Source organism: Meleagris gallopavo, chromosome 8 (genome assembly GCF_905368555.1).
Source record: "Meleagris gallopavo chromosome 8, MGAL_WU_HG_1.1, whole genome shotgun sequence".
In the NCBI taxonomy this organism is placed as follows: domain Eukaryota; kingdom Metazoa; phylum Chordata; class Aves; order Galliformes; family Phasianidae; genus Meleagris; species Meleagris gallopavo.
In genome coordinates this window covers 11,927,861-11,941,667 of record NC_139411.1, presented here as the reverse complement: position 1 = coordinate 11,941,667, position 13,807 = coordinate 11,927,861, and the positions used below count along the sequence as shown (strand labels likewise).

Here is a 13,807-nt window from a genome sequence, read left to right as displayed (position 1 = left end):
GAAGAGTACTGTCACTTGGTAGATCGTGGAATAATGTGAATTAAGGGCTCTATAAAATTATGACATGACCTGCTTTCATTAATGGTAACTCATCTGTAATCACGATGAGACTTTTCAAAATGTATTTTCTGATTTGTGCATTAAAACTTGAGATTAGCATCTCCACCATGTTAATTAAAAGTGTGTGATTTCACTTAAAGTCACGCATCTTTCTTGTTCTTTTAATGTGTGGCATAGGCAGAAAAGAGAGGCTCTAAAAACTATCGATCTGATGCAGCCAGCACTTTCAGTCTGGATTTTACTGAAGTTATTGCCAAAAAATGCGATCAGCTCCAGTACAGCAGGGATTTTGCTCGTGCTCTGATGTGTAAATTTAAGTGCCTGTATAGACAAGTGTCAACAGAGTTCCCTTGCAACTAAAGCAGAGCTTGTTTGCATCATCAGGTGTCAAACCAGATTTTAAATGAAGTGGTTTTGTTTCCCTTAAAGTTGTTCATTTCATCATTTGAAAGCAAATGTTCAGATTAATTGTGGAAAAAATCCTAGCAATGTGAAGGGACAGTTTAGGCTCCGAGTACATATTACTAGACTTATGAACTTACGTTTTCGAAACTACAAATTCCAATACTATTGTTTTAAGGTGACTAGTACTATTACCTGCTGGCAAATGGCAAGCTTTGCTTGCGTTTTTGCATCTGTAGCTATGAAGTCTGTGAGGACTTGAAGTTTGAAAAAGCTTAGAATAAACATTGAAATGTTTTTTTTATCTTATTAATTTTATCTGAAGTGTGACTGAAAAATGCACTGTCTTATTTTGAACATAAGACATACAAGAAGGACCGAGGAATTCTAAATAAGAACAACATTTAAGTCTTTTCTAGTTTAACCAACCTAATGCTTTCAGTACCTGTTTAGGATTTTTTGATTACTGCAATTACGTAGAATAACAGCTCAAGTCCTTTGGAGAAACTGAAGGCAATTTCCTGTGGTGTTTGTGGATAGACTAATTATTTTACTGTATTTGGAGTAATGCCTCTTAGTTCTTTTTAAACTTGGGCATCACTGTAAACCAAACTTTTCTTGCAAAAGACTTAATTGGTTCTAATTTGTTGGCTAGGTAAAGGCACTTGGGAAATGGACAGCAGAGCTCTCTTGGATGGAGGTTCCCTGTCTGTGTTACTTAGTTTGGCATTTGGGGCATTATCCTGAAGTGTTGCGGAGTTTCAGCTTCTGATTGATCAAGAAGTACAGTCCATGCTGTATTTGATTTTAAAACAAATTTTTTTAAAGGTTTGGAGAAAAGACCACTCTTAATGGTTGAAAACAGTTAAAGGAGCAGATCCTTCTGAGAGGTACCACTGCTTCCTCTACTTCCGTAGCTGGAGTCATGAGAGGCACAGGCAGCTCATGAGCCTCAACTGGTGGATTACTCTACTGCTGTTAGCTGTTGAGGTGCTAGAAACTGGCAGAAAGGAGAAAAAAAAAAAAAAAGCTATTAGCTGTCTTAATAGTTCAGTTCCTCTTGTAAGCTCAATTTCTATGCATTTGAACAAAATCTAAATTGCTGTAAATTCCTCAGTGAAATGATATTAGGGACTGACACGGGTGGTGCAGGAATGTGTGAAAATGTGTTGTTGTTAATTGTGACTGAGGCATCCAGAAGTCCCACATGCTGGAATGTGTATATGCCCCACATCACTATATCCGTAACACAGTGAATAAATCATTGTACTTGTTTGCTCTTCATTGCTGCATCTTTGGTTCAGTCTTATGACACTGGATTTTGTGATAGTCTTTAAGAAACAGCACAACACAAAGCTAGAACAAAAAGTAGCAGCCAGCTGATAGTGTGCACCTTGTGGTGGTAACAGGAGTGAGGATGCCAGCTGGTAGCAGTGGGTCTTGTCTGCACTTCGAGTACTGTACCAAGGAAGGTCATCAAGGGTGGAAGGAGATACGCTTTGATAAAACAAGAGGCTGAGGACCTGGGAAAGTGTGGAAAGTGTTTTCTTTTTAAAAGTCAAAGGCAACTGTCAGCAGAACTTATCCCAGCGCTGTGTTAGCTCATGTTAGTGCCTTCATTTCAGTGTGGAAGCAATACATCACCACACCAGGCTCTGATGCCATGTCAATTTTTAGAAGAATTTACAATTTAATTTCCTATTCATTTTATTCGTAAGAATGTAGATTTAAGTCCTCTGAGCAAAACCATGCCCATGTTTGTCAGAATGTTTTTGTGCCATTCAGGCCTGTTCCTACAAGTGCTTTTTTGTCAGTTTTGGTTTGAGTTCAGGTATTTGCGCTGTAAGCTCAAACAGCAACTTCAATGTGCAAAGCTATATGTACCTTCTTTAAAAAAAAAAAAAAAAGCTGTTGTAACTGCAATTTGATACAGTGCCAGTCATTACCTGCTGTTCTTCAGCTGTAATCTGTATGCAGCAGCCTGTTTCCTTTCTTCTCTTGAGGTTAAACTGGTACTGTGGGGGAATGTGTCACCTCCTGAGAGCAGAAGACATCCCCAGAGCTGTGTGGTAGAGCTGCTGGCAAGGAGAGGCTCACAGGCTGAGAGCAGGAGGCAGCCAGGCTAAGTGTGGGCATAGGGACTGAAATGGATTCTTCTTCCTACTCTGCTGATCTAGAAATGGCTTCGTTTGATTGTTTGAGGGAGATACAGATGACAGAGAATGTGCTGTCGTGTCATGGTTCAACAGGGGGAAGCATAGAAGAGTTGCGTGGGGTCTAAAGCGTGGATGTACTGCTGTTGGGCAGCCACAGCTGCACGGGGGATGCAAGCACAGCCTTCCCAGCACTCCTGAGTGGTAGACAGAGCTGGAGAGTGGGTATCTGTCTTCCGATAAACGATTGGCAAGGCTTGAGCACAACTCATTAGAGAAGCAACAGAAGATTGCAAAACAGTCATTTCTGCCAGTTGAAATTGCTCTCGTCCCTAGAGACTTGGCAGTGTGATTCACCACAATGAAATATTCAGGTTTTAATCATCATTGCCTAGTGCAAAAACTGTAACTTGGCCATTTCTGAGATGGCCATCTTTTTTGTGCATAAATGAGACTTAATATATATGGAAAGCATGTGTAAGGAGATACAATGTGGGTACATCTTAAACTTCTAAGATTCTGTATATATACATCTTTCTATATATATACACACGTATATGCTTGCATTCATTTGTCTGCAGACTTGATGTCTGTGGAAGAGGTGACCCATCTGCTGGGCCTGTGTTCTGTGTGCTGTCAGTATATGCTATCGGATGAACTGTAAGTCATTGTAGAATATTTGACTTAAGAGTGTATATTTTTTTACAGTAACTTAATTTTATATCTGAATTGCTCTTCTGCTTTATTTAAATTTTAAAATCATTCTCTTTTTAGTGTGTCACACTCTGAAGGTGGGTTTCTGCAAAAGCTGGTGCTTTAAGTTCATATTTGTACAACTGTTCTTTACTGCTGGACCCACTGTTGTGGAGTAGTCCACATTCACAGAACACTCTTTCTTCAGTGGTTTTCTAGGAATCCCAAGAGCTAGTGTTTTGGCTTTCTTAAAAATGAATTTGGCTATCCGGGCAGCCTGAGATGGTTGTGCACTCCTACTCACTGTCCCCATGAGTCAGGCCCTGCTGCACACTCCAGTAATGCTGTGTGATTGCAGCCCTGGTGCTCTGCTGTGCCCTGACCCCAGTTTGGTCTTCCTCCTACAGCTCTGCCAAGAGTCGCTTAGTAATTGCCGTGGGTGTTGCAGTAACCATGTACCAGAGAGAAAACATATCTGCCCTTTGTGCTTTTAAAGACTGGTAAGGAAGGGATCATGACATCAGCATGCAATTCTAATGCTGGGTCTTAAGGGATGCCAAACATCTTTGGGCCCAGTTGGTGGTCTGAAGGTTTGTCCATTAATGACACCAGAGGAAATACCTATGTGTGGTATGTGGGCTTGATGTGAGCAGAAACCTCATCTAAATCCCTCTTCTTTTCTTGTTTGTTTCCAGAGGGACCTTGGAAATATTTAGCTTAAGTTTTTTACTAAGGCTTTGATATTCCATTTTCCTACAAGTACATTGTTACTGCAACATAACTCATTTCTCTTAAGAATCCCTGAGCTCACCCTGAAAGATAAGAATGAAAGGAAAGAACAACTCCTGGTGCTATTAATGAAAAGATACGTGCGTGAGACAGCCTGAATTTTGCTCTCAAATGCATTACTGCATTTCCTAATCCCCATTGCCCTTGCTTGTGTTAAGGTCTGTTTTGCACAGCTCAAATGTGAAGTAACAAATAGGTGATATTAGACCTAAGTTGTGTACTCGTGCATTTATTTTTCCCATCAGGATCTCATTTAAAAGGTATTTTGGTGTTTGGGAAGAAGCATAGAGTCTATTTTAAATCCCAGGTAAAAATAGATTTTCCAAAGCAGCAGTGTTCAAGGTGTCTGTGTTGAACCATAAAGCCTTGATCATGCTTGTTGCAGCTGGAAGGATTCAACTGCTTTCTGTTTTTTCTTAGAAGGTTTTAGCTTGTTGATTAGTATTGATTGCTGAAGGAATTGACCACTTGAGTAGATGCGGAATCAAATAATCCCCTCCATTCTTGCCTTTCAAATCCATTGTCATGGAACAAGCTGCTGAGAAGCTTTGCATGCTTGCCTCAGTGTGATGGGAAATTCTCTCATAGCCCCATTGGTAAAAATTGCACCTTTTCTTCATCTCGGAGCACTATTGACAAGCAGTATTTGTGCATAAATTTGGGGGTAATAGTTTGTAGATGCATCTAATAGAACAACAACAGGAGGCCAGAAGCAGCAGCAGCTTCTTCACATGTCTTATGATATTGACACAATGAGATCTGGCCTAAATCCTATAGGTGTTTCTGACACATAGGTGACTTTTCCAATGTATTTTCTTAAAATCTACCGCTGGTTCAACACTCCTTACACTATCCTATATAAATGGAGTTCCTGTAACTAATGCAGTTATTAATTTCATATACTAAACTGAACTCTGAGATACTGGTGACAAAACGAACTGTCCTTCTCCCACCTGCTTAAAACCTTTGCAGTAGTGCGTGGTGCTTGAGAAGTGCATCAAGGTGCTTACCAGGGAAGCCAGAAAGAAGCAGTCGATACTATGGAAATTATGCATGCATTTTGATAGCAAAATTCAGGAGAAATGAAACGGTTTCATTCTGTATTAATCAGAGTTCCCAGAGTATAAATTCCAGGTGATATTTCCAAGAGGTTACTGCTGTCATATGGAATTAAGGATGAATCGAACAGGAGATGCAGGATCAGCTGCGTAAGCCTTATTTCTGATTGCCTTCAAAGAAATCCAGGGAAGTTAAGCAGTCCCCATTGTGCTATGGACAGACTGTGCAGCAGGAAGGGTACCTGTAGGCACCTCAGGTCTGACTGCACTGCTGGTGGCTCCTTCTGGCTTTGGCCTTAAATTTCCTCTTCATACTACTGTGTCTTCTACTTTGATTTGTAGAAGAGCCATAGTAATTTCTGTGAAAATACTTGTTTATTTCATAAATGTAAATGATCAGCTATTAAACACTTCTTATTCAACTTACTCTGTTTAAAAAAATAATTGAAGTATTCAAAATTCTTTAATTAAAGAACAAAAAGATTTACATGGTACGTAAAACCTGTGGGGAAAAGTCTCTAAGTTAGTGGGGGGAGGAAAAAAAAAATAGAGTACTGTTAGTTGTGAATTGTATCATGTTGTGGCAGGCATCCACGTAGCATGGTTGTATTCCTGTGCAGGAGGTGGTCCTCATAGGGGTTTCTTTGGAGGCAGTCATTTTGCTTTCTGCTTTGGTTTCTAATTAGATTCCAGAGGCTGAACTTCTCATAATTCGAAACTAGCTCTTGGATGAATTTCCAGAAGAAAAGTATTAAGAGCTTCAGGACAAGCAGATGTGCTAGGGGTGGGAAATATAGCAATAATAATACAAAGAGACATACATATACATGCACGTAGGTTGTGGCTCACTGATTCTTTGTCTCCTCTGGGAGAGCAATGCTCCAGGTGCCAGCCATGGACCACTGACTTACAGAAGCCTATCTCAAAGGAAAAAAAGCATCAGAACTGGGGAACAGAACAAGAGAATTCCTGTTCCCCTTTTTAAGATGCAAATAACATTGATATTAGTTAAAATGTAGATTGTTACTACAGAATAATATGAAGCGTCAATATAGTAAATGGACAGATGCCTGCAGTGTGGAAAAGTGGCTGAGGCACATAAAACAGAACTGTTTGTCTTGTGCTGATTTTGCAAGCCTAGAGGTAATGCAGCTTTCTATACTGCAGATACAATGCATGGAAATCATAGTGCCACTGCACAAGTCTTTACTAGCAGTTGATATCATTGCCAAATGGTCTCTGCATATTGATAATGGATTCTCTCTGTTCTGCATGTAGCTTTCCCTGAGGTAGTGTGAAACTGGAACACCAAAATGATTTATGAAATGGAAACCTGTTTGAGAACTCATACCAGTGGTGGTTTGGCAGTTGTTTGTCTTTGTTATTTTAAGCGTTTTATCATGGTATCAGTTCCTAAAAAATAATAATAAAGGAGTGAGTGTGTGTGTGCACAGATACTGCTGCAGTACTCAAACATCCCCTACTGTCTAGGAAATTAATGTGTATCAAAAAAATTGAGCCTTGTGTGTGAATCTGTGATAATTCCATTAGGCGTGCAATGCTGTACTGAAAAATGCATTTCCTCTCTTAAAAACAGTAATGAGAATTTGCAAGCGGTATCTGTTACTTCAGAGTTGTTTTCCATTGGATCTATCTGTGATTGTCCAGAAATTTGCGTTTGGAGATGTGGGCAAGTTTGTTCTGCAGCTCTTGCTTTTGTGCTTTCACGTGAGCCTTCCTGTGTGAGGAAGGGGAATGGTACAAGTAGTGGGCAATCCTGCAGAGCCCCACAGCCAGGGATCCAACCTGGGGTGTCTGGATAATAACTCCAGATAACTTACTGAAGAGCTAATGTGTTTTACAGACTAGACAAAATGAAACAGCAGTTGTAACTTCTGTAAATGTGTTCTGAGGGGTTGAGATGTGGAATTCAGTGGTTTCAGAAAATTACGTCAAAAAGAAAAGACATAGCAAGAAAGCTGTGTTACAAGTAATCCATCCTTTTGCACAAAGGCAGAAATTTGCATCCATCACGGTATGCAGGGCAGCCCTTAGAACTAGTCTCAGAACCCCCGCAGACTACAGAGCCCTTCCCTTCCTTGTGTTGGCAGCTGCCAGTGCTGGGCACAGGGTGGGTGGGGTGCTGCCCTTGTGCTGACAGCTGTGGGCTGGGCCAGAACCCCCACCTGTTTCCTGGGGGCGGTCCTCCGTGGTCATGGCTTTGTAGGGTGGATGAGCATCTGCTGGGTGGGCTAGGTCTGCTTGTGGAGCTGTTAGGTGCCACGTGGGTCGTGTTGAGCAGCTACTCTTACAGGGCTGGGTGCAGATAAGGATTAATGTTACACTGGGATTGATCAAGAGTTACTTCATTTGTTGATGTATCAGGAAATCAATTCACTGATGTAATATGTGTTATTATTTTAATACTGCTATTGTCTTCCTTGGGGCTCTGTATAATGAGACAGGAACATATTCCTAAAGGAAACCTTTTACATGTAGATCGGCACTAATGATGGTTGGAAGTAAATGTCATTTTATTTTATAACAAAACTGAGTGTAAACAGGCAGACTCAACAATGTTTTCCAGTGACAGCAGCTTTCCTGGCTACTTTGGTATCAACATTTGGCATTATTTGTCTGCTCGGCTTGCTCCATTCTTGAATCATTTTCAAGAAAAAAAAAAAAAAAAAAACAAAAAACCCTCCATAGGACTTGGATTTGGGAGCAGACAAAGATACTTTTTGTACTTCTGTACTTCTTTTAATATTTTTTTCTACACGCACAGAAAAGTTCCAGGTTGGTGCACTCCTGGTGAGCAGAGTGCTCTGGGGGCTCTCAGTTACCTCTGAGGTGGGATTGGGGTGTCCCTGGGTACTGTGACTGCATCCTGCAGCACTACCACAGCTCATTGCAGTGGAGGCAAGTTTCTTTAAATCAGGTTAATTTGGGTTCCAGCAGTAGCTGGGGCTTATCTGCAGCAGCTGCTTCAGAGTGGGTCAGGTAAGTCCTTGTGTGCTGCACTCAGATGTGGCATTCCCTCTTTGCTGTTTGAAACTAGTGAACTTCAATAAAATTGGGGAGGATGAAAGCTGAGAGAACACCTTTGTAAGACCAGCTCTCAGTCTATCCCTAAAATGGACAAGAACAGGACTGTGCTTTCCTACACATCCAGCAGCATGTCACAGCCCAGTGAGATGCCACCAACTGGCAGTGGGCTCTGCCTTCCCACAATGACATGAGTCATTCTGAGCTGATAAAAGCATTAGGTCTAGTCATAACTCGCCCCAGTAAAGGTTCACAATAGCTTCAAGAGACTGTCTGAGTCTCAGTCACTTTCTGAGCTCCTGCTGTCAGTTCGGTGACAGTCGGGCTGTTCTGCACATTATCTATTTTGCAGGATTGCTTGCTGATGAGCAGCTTGGAGTGAAGGCTTCATCTCCATTAAGTTGCTGGAGGTGTTGCCATTGACCTCGGCGCTCCTTCTACCCCTGCATTTTCCCAAATGAACGTGTATTTCAGGTCACCATCACATCTGTGAGCACTGTGGATGTGGCCCTGGCCATGCTGGGCTGCGCTGTAGGAGGAGATGGGCCCTCAAATGGGGTTGGGTGTGGGCCTTAGTTCCATAGTGTTGCTGCCTGTTCGCTGCCAAAGACAGAAGCCTACTTTCAGCCCTTCTGCTTCATGTTTTGGCCTCTCTCCCGTTGCCAAGAATATTTTTACTCTGCATCAGGAGAAAATGAATTCATGCCTTCAGGATTTGTACTCTTTGCTCTGTGCGATGTGATAGCAATGCAGTGAGATGCGCGAGTGGAAACTGCATTAATGATTGATAAAAGCTGAGAGCTGTTTAAGTTTTTTTCCTGTTTAATGACTATCAATAATTTAATGCATTTACTGTATGTTTTTAAGAAATAACACCCATATTACAGGCTTGAGTTTAATAGGCTAAATGATTCAAGCTTCAAAAATATGCCAATTTCCAGCATAAAATGTATCCTCTTTTTAATTGAGAATAAGACAGAAAAGTGGGAAATTGAGCTCATACGGCACATCACAAGAAATCATTGTGAAAGAGCAGGAAGCTGTGGGATTGGCACTGGCTGCCTGCCTGGCCTTGTCCCCGCGCTTCGGGTCCTGAGACCCACCCCAGAAACACAGCTAGTCGGGCCGGGTTCTCAGCGCCTTGTCACCTCGGTCGCTTTGCAGGTGAACAGCGTGACCTGCAGACAAAGGGTTGCTGCTTTCTAGTTCTATTTTCAAGGGGAAAATAAATGTTTTCTGCTCTCCTTGTTTCTTGGGAAGGGGGCAGATTTTTAAAGTGATGAGCATCTTCTCTTGTGCTTGAGTGAGCTGGGGTTGCTGTTTGCATATGACATCTGGAACAAAATCTTACTAGTGCTGGATATGTACTTTCGGTTGGTGGTTAAGAAAAGGTTTTGTTAGCACTTTCCTTATTGCCAGTCATTGCAGTTGAAGACTGATAAGTAAAAGTCATGTATGGATTGTTTTGTTTTATTGTGTTACCTATTTATGTGTATAATGCTTTCGTAGACTTAATTTTTCACAAGGACAAATTTTCACAAGGACCATTTTGGGAGTTTTTTCATGACAAAAAGCAGATGGGGAAAGATGGGAGAAATATCTATGTGAATATTTAAGCTGCAAAATGAATTATGTAAACACCTCTAAATAAAAATGCAGATGTTTAATTCATTTGGCATTTGAATGAAACTCGTTCAAATTTAATAAGTATGGTTCTTGTTTAGGAGCTGTATTTCATAAATAAAGCACAGTCTTGATATTTGGACATCTGTTGATGGGTGAATCCCATAGCTTCAATAATACCTGGGCAAATCAAAGGAAAGCTTGAGATCTGTACTTTGATTCATGCTTACCATGTTTTTATCCTTTAGCTACACTTCTCCAGCAATATTTTGATGACTATTTTTTTTAATATTTGTAATAGATGTGAAAGTGAACGTTTCCTCTTAGTGCAGATATCATCCTGGGGAAATAATGTTGGTATCTGAAGAAACTTGTTTCTCCACAAATACCCCAGTCCAGGTGGGGGTGTTTACCCTTTTCTATGTGTACAGACATAGGTGCATACACAGGGTAGGGATATGCTTTTAATTCATCTTTAACTACATGAGAATTTCTCGATTTCTAGCTTGGTCTCTTTTGCTGTAGGAAGGAGTGATGTTGTGTGTGAGTTTTATTTCATACCGCTTCTGCCCCAATGCTAGATATTAAAATAGAGATCAGAGAAGGAACTTGACACAAAGGACTGAGGCTCTTGCCTTCAAACCATGGGTTAGGGTCTAGCCTCAAGAGCTAGAGGCAGAGGGAGGAGGCTCAAAGGACACTCAAAAGAGCAGGTGCAGAAGGTGGCCTCTGGAAGCACGTGCCCACAGCCTGGTCTGTGCCTGGCCTCCCAGTCGGAGCCTTGTCCCCTAGTGCCATCAGTGGCAAATGGGCTGGAGGCCAGTGTGTGACATACAGCACTGTTCTAAGGGACATTTTAACCAAGGTTGAGCAAAAATTTCACCATAGTGGTAAGGAGTATTTTTTCTTTTAGTCTTAACTTGCTTATTCTCTACAAGGAGTAATGGAGATTACTTCTTCCTCAGTAGATATTCACAGAATAGTTATTTTATTAGATGAAGCCTTGAAGAAGAATTTGAGAAAATGAACAGACGAAAATAACTTTTTTTATTGCGTTAGAAAGTTGACCTATTTCTATTAACGCACACTGAGTGAGCATGTATTTTACCTGAAGGAAAGTAGCCACTTGGAAAATTAAGAGTGAACCTAGAGCGGACTGTTTTTTGTCCTATCACAAGCTGGTGATGATGCACTATTTATTTTTTTAACCCTGCTTTGCCTTATGTTATAGCAGAATATGTGTTTTGGGGAATGAGAGGGTTGCTGTTATATACAATGAAGCTCTGATCGAATTCCGTTCTCTAGTTCTTGGGACAGAAGTAATAAATGTAAGAGATCAAGGAAATAGAACAAAACCAAATGTATTCAAGGCTGACTGACTGGTGGGGCCTCCCTTTAGCAGGGCAGTGCCCCAACTGCTGTTGATCCCAGCTGGGGAGAGAGCTCTTCACCTGCCCTATGATCCAGGCTGGAAGTGAGGGGAGCTGCTTTCCCAAAACTCATTATTTTCTGAACTTGGACGGTCAAAAAATCAATTAAATTGAAGACTACATCCTGGTAAATATAATGAAGGATTTTTTAACCATGAGAAGTGAAGTAGCTTCAGTGAATATCTGGAAAGAATGTTTCTATCATGCACCAAAGGAATGAGTTTGGCAATGATTCTTTGGAAAGAAGACTTAATTTTTAGTCAAGTTAGCATTTCAGAACAGCCGGTCCAGTTCTAACCTTGGGTTCAAGTATTGCTCAGAATATGACATGTGGTGTAAGTACAGTGAAAAGCCATCTCTGGCTAGCAGAATTGAGGGTTGTTTTTATTAAGCTAGATTTAAGAAAGCATCTTGGCTGAATCTGCTGCAGGAGTTGACTCACACTCCATATGAGGGTGTTTGTCTTAACATATGCCTCTTCGCTTATCTACTGTTGATGTCAACGATTTGTTGGGTTCCATGCCGTGTTTCCCAGTTTTATGTTTGTTTCCTTCTCATACTAGCTGTATACCCAAAACATTTTGACACTTTCTTACACAGATTATCTCTGGTCCTGCCAGAAACTTAGTCAAGTCTCGTGGTACAGTAAGCCATTTTGCAAGTTTCTCCAATTAGATTTTGACTTTTAGGTAATGCGTTACTTCATTTCACTTTACTTTATATTTTTATTGCCTGAAGATCTGAGAACAGAACAATTTCACTTTCTTTGAGAGAAGTGATGTCTGAGTCAAAACTACATCGCTAAGTAGTACTTGTGACAGATTTCTGTCTTTCTGAGGGTGCTGTTAATAAACTTCAGAGTTTTGCACTTAGCCTTTTTTTTTTTTTTTGCCACCTTGATTTTATGTTTGACTAAAAATATGCTTCCTCCAAGGCTCGTACATTGACTTAAATTTTTTCTCTTGGCAGTATAAGGATGAAAGTATAAAATTTTAAGCACTTGAAATGTAACCAATCTATCAACTCCTAGCAGACTTCACCTGACTACTGTTGGGGGTCTCTCTTGGCAGAGAGAAAAACACTTCCTAAAGCATCCTTTTGATTTTTATAATTAAATGGAAGTGATGCAAACTAGATAGAGAGCTAGAGGGTGTTTGGGGGGGGGGGGCGGGTGTGTAGGTTTAGTGAGCTGGTCTGTGTGGGGGCTACTCCATCAGTGTTGCATGGGAGGATGTTGGGAGCAACTCACTGAGGACCACCTCTTGTCATGCCTTCCCACAGAAGGCTGAAGCACACTGCCCCCTCTTGAGGAAATGTAATGGCCTGAGTGCTGCTGCTGTGGGCTTGTTCGCGTGGTACGCAAAAGATACTGGAGCCTGTTGGGTAGGGGTGTCTAGGAGGAATGTAGGACAGAAAGGACAGAGAATTAGCCAGTGTGGGAAGGTTTGCCTTTAGGGAGTGGGCTAGGGAGGCAGAGCTCTGAGCAGGTAAATGTTATATGTCAGGTTCCCTTCTGCATTGCTGGATGTTGCAAGACCTATTTATGGTGAGTATAATAAAGCAGAAGAGGCTTTGAGTTGCTAATCTTGTTCTTTCTCTCCTTAGTGCATGTTTTTCCTGTTTTTTTTTTCTGTGATCTTCACTTTTTTTTCATTGTTTATTTACACTGCCACTGTTACTTCATGAATTCTTTAAATCATCGCCTATCTAGAGGGGAATCTGGACAGAATTATTCTTGCAGCTTTAAGTCTTGCTGACAGGAGGAGAGAAGAGCAGAGCTGTTGTCCCCCAGAGAAATGCAGGAACTGTGGCCACTTGAAATTGGACAGACATGGTCGGCTCGGAGGGAGATGTTTTTTCTGGAAGTGCTGCATTTTCTGTTGTTCTGCATCTGTTGGGGCCCTTCTGCAAAATTGCTCGGGGGAGAACAAGATTTGGACTGAAGCAAGTGGGATAATTGTCTTTTGCAGGATGAAGAAGAGATGTGTGGGAACTCTTTTCAATATTTTGAGGACTTGCACTTGGATTTGCTGTGGAACAGAAAGGGGTAGTTTCCATGTGAGCACGAGCTAACAAAATGTGATGGAGAACAGACTGGATGCGTTTCCACCCTGAGTGGATTGCCATTTCCTCAAATACGTTAATGGCTTGCATGCATCCTTCCACTTGATTTGCCTGCCTTTCATCAGAGGCAGGTACTGGAGGTAGGGAGGGGCCCATTAATTCTGTACATCAGTAAATTTCCTTAAATTTGTGGTCAGAATGGGGTAAAGAGTGTCTGAGATACGGTCTGAGGTGAGTGTTTGCGGTTTATGGCAGTGAAGCAGGAGAAAATTGGATTTCTAGATGTTATCTTCTTCACAAGAAGGCTCTCTGGTTTCTGTTCCCATCATTTTGGCATTTCTCTTTTAATTGTAGGATTCAATATAACTGGACTCAACGTTGTTTTAGGACAATATTGTTTTAGGTAGAATAGATACTTAAGAAATAGAAGTTATGAGTGGCTGTACATCTCTTGTGATTCTGTGATTCTTATCCCATTTTGGTATAGGTG

At 41.2% G+C, this 13,807-nt stretch overlaps 1 protein-coding gene across 6 annotated transcripts in view; it reads left to right on the top strand.

Moving 5' to 3' along the window:
* The window catches only part of ZMIZ1 (zinc finger MIZ-type containing 1), a 325,056-nt gene that overhangs the window by 32,320 nt on the left and 278,929 nt on the right, over positions 1-13,807 (top strand). The window lies entirely within an intron of this gene.